We start from the raw sequence: 3,093 nt of genomic DNA on the forward strand, positions 1-3,093 counted from the left end.
AGAAACCATGTATCACATTTGCTGGCATTAAGTTTAGCTCCTAAACAATAGTTTCTTTGTTCCTTTATATTATCTTGTGAAATAAATAATTCAGTCTAAACATGTGACTATCATTTTGTTTCACAACTTGTTTCAAATTCTAAAGTTCACACACAAAGCTGCAAACTGGTGCAGGATTCATTTTATCATTCACTGACCTATGTGTAGTCATTGATAAATATTCATTGAAGCAACACTGGTCCAACCAGGCACAATTTTCTTCATTTTGTAAGTAAGTATAGCCCAACACCTAATCATATTTGTAAATTATAAACATGAAAATATGTTATTAGAGGCATATTTTCAAAACCAACACAGTATGAAATTTCGCTCTTCATAGTCACTGAAATTGTTTCTTGTAGTTGTGGCTGTTTGGTTTCCTTCCCCCTTCAGCACAAGACTGCTGGCAGCCATCCTTTGGAGTCCAACCTCCTCAGGCCTAAGCTGGCTGAAAAGGTAACAGGTAAACTAGCCCCAGGAGAAGCACTGTACTAAATTTTAACGCTGTTCATTAGTAGTTCCATCTTCCTGAGTTTGCCCTTGTTCTTGGGCATTGGCTTCGGAAACAACCCATTCTTCAGGAGATAATCCTTGCTGAGGAGAATCTGAGCACTATGCAGAAGCTGGAAAGGGCACAGAGCTTGAAGAGGATGAAGCAAAGTCTCACGTATGTCACGGTCTTCTCCAACATGGAAAGAGCAGCAGCAGCACACTCCAGGGTGGAAAAGCACCTATTCTTTGGTTGCATCTGAATTACATACTGGCTAGAAGTACTAGTTTTTAGCTGCACCTGTTTGGGAAGTCTGAATAAGGAATCCTTATGAAAGATATCCTTAGCCTGGCTCCATGTACCATCAATGAGGATGACTGTGGAAGGATAAACAGGAGCATCTGTAGTAAATTCTTCCAAATTAGTAGCCTCAGCACCTGGTATAATATTAATGTACCAGACTTCCGGCAAACAGTTGAAAGTTCAACATCCCTTTCGTTGCTGAAGCGATGACAAATCCTGACTTTACACTTGTCCTGGGGGAGGCATGCTGTGAGCAGAGGAACTGTCTGCAATACTTTGCTGGATGCTGAGTTATGTACAATTGGGTAGAGATATGGAGTGGGTGTACTGGTAGAAATGGACATAAACACACTTTATGGGGCCTGCTGCAGCGGCTGCTTTGGGGCCTGTGCTTGGCGTGCTCCACGGGCAGCTCCCACAGCCTGTCTGCTCCGCGCCAGCTTCTAGCGACGACGCACATCGAGCCCTGGAGGCATCTGCAGCTCCATAGCCGGAGCTTATCTTGTGGGGGCCACGCATTCCACCTGTAAATTTTTCTTTACTGCAGAGTAAAACTCCATTGTGTAAATGTGCCACATCTTCATTATCCATCCATTCATCAGTTGAGGGACATCTAGGCTGGTAACATTTCCTAGCTATTGTGAATAGAGTGGCAAGAAACATGGTCGAGCAAGTATCTGTAAGGTAATGAGACGAGTCCTTAGGATATATGCCAAGGAGTGCTTTAGCTGGGTCATATGGTAGATCTATTTTTAGCTATCTTAGGAACCTCCACACTGTTTTCCACAATGGCTGGACCAGATTGCATTCCCACCAACAGTGTAAAAGGGTTCCTCTTTTTCCACATCCTAGCCAGCATTTATGGTCATTTGTTTTCAAAATGGCAGCAAATCTGACAGGAGTGAGATGGAATCTCAATGTAGTTTTAATCCACATTACCCTGACAACTAAGGATGTAGAACAATTTTTACATCTGTGTTTCTTCTTTTGAAAATTCTGTATTTAGTTCCATAGCCCATTATTGAAAGGTGTGTATTTATTTTTGCCAATTTTTTTGTTTTTTAGTTCTTCTGGTTTTACCTTTGCTTTCTTGTATTAACTATTATTTGAGTATCATTTGTTTTTTCTAGGTTCCTTATATCTGTATTTTTCTTTCTCTTCAGCATGGAGGATCTTTTCAGGTATTTTCTGTAGAGATGATTTTGTCTTCAAATATTCCTCTAGCCTGCTTTTGTTGTGGAATGTCCTTATTTCTCCATCTATTTGAATGGATAGCTTTGCAGGATAAAGTAACCTTGGTTGACAGTTGTTATCTTCAGAACTTAGAATACATTGGTCCAAGCTTTTCTGGCTTTTAAAGTTTATGTTGAGTAATCTGCTGTGATCCTTATCTTGTCTTTGTATGTGACTTGATTTTTTTCTGTCTAACTGCTTTCAATATATTTTCTTTGGTTTGTATGTTTGGTAGTTTAATTATAATATGGCGAGGAGAGATTCTTTACAGGTTTTGTCTGTTTGGTGTTCTAGAGGCTTCCTTTATCTGCATTGGCACCTCTTTCCCAATATGGGGTAAGTTTTCTTCTTTGATTTTGTTGAAAAGGCCTTTGGAGTGAAATTCTTCCTCTACTATACCCTGAATTCTTATGTTTGATCTTTTCACAGTGTCCCAAATATCTTGAAATTCCCATTCATACTTTCCTATTAGTTTGTCTTTCTCTTTGATGAACTGTATTAGATCTACCACCTGGTCTTCTAGTTTAGATATTCTGTCCTTTCCTTCATCCATCCTACTGGTGGGATTTTCTAGAGATTTTTATTTCATTGACTGTGTTCTTCATTGCTAGTAATTCTGACTGGGTTTTCTTTATTATTTCTATATCCTTTATGTCTTGTACTGACCTCCGTATTTCATTAAGTTGGTTTCCTTTGTCTTCTTCATTTCTTTAATTTCCTCTTTGAAGTCTTTGAACATATTTATAATCATTCTTTTGAAATCTTTCTCAGGCATTTAGAGGACTAAATCAGTTATCACTGGAGGTCATTTCTGATGCATTAATACTTTTGGGGGGATTTATATTGTCTTAATTTTTGTGTTTCATGTATTATAATGTAGAAATTTTTGCATCTTGGATTAATTTAATCCATGGATTTTTTCTAATTATCTGCAGGATTATTAAATATATCAATCTGATGTTATATATCTCCAGGGTAGGAGCTTAAGATGCTAGGTGTGACTCTTAGGACTCTCCGAGTAACTACAA

General features: G+C 38.4%; 1 pseudogene; it reads right to left on the reverse strand.

Annotated features, from left to right (window-relative positions):
- Positions 1 to 530: 530 nt before the first annotated feature.
- Positions 531 to 1,292, reverse strand: LOC123455521 (annotated as a pseudogene).
- Between the last annotated feature and the right edge of the window lie 1,801 nt (positions 1,293 to 3,093).

Source organism: Jaculus jaculus, chromosome 17, assembly GCF_020740685.1.
Source record: "Jaculus jaculus isolate mJacJac1 chromosome 17, mJacJac1.mat.Y.cur, whole genome shotgun sequence".
NCBI lineage: Eukaryota > Metazoa > Chordata > Mammalia > Rodentia > Dipodidae > Jaculus > Jaculus jaculus.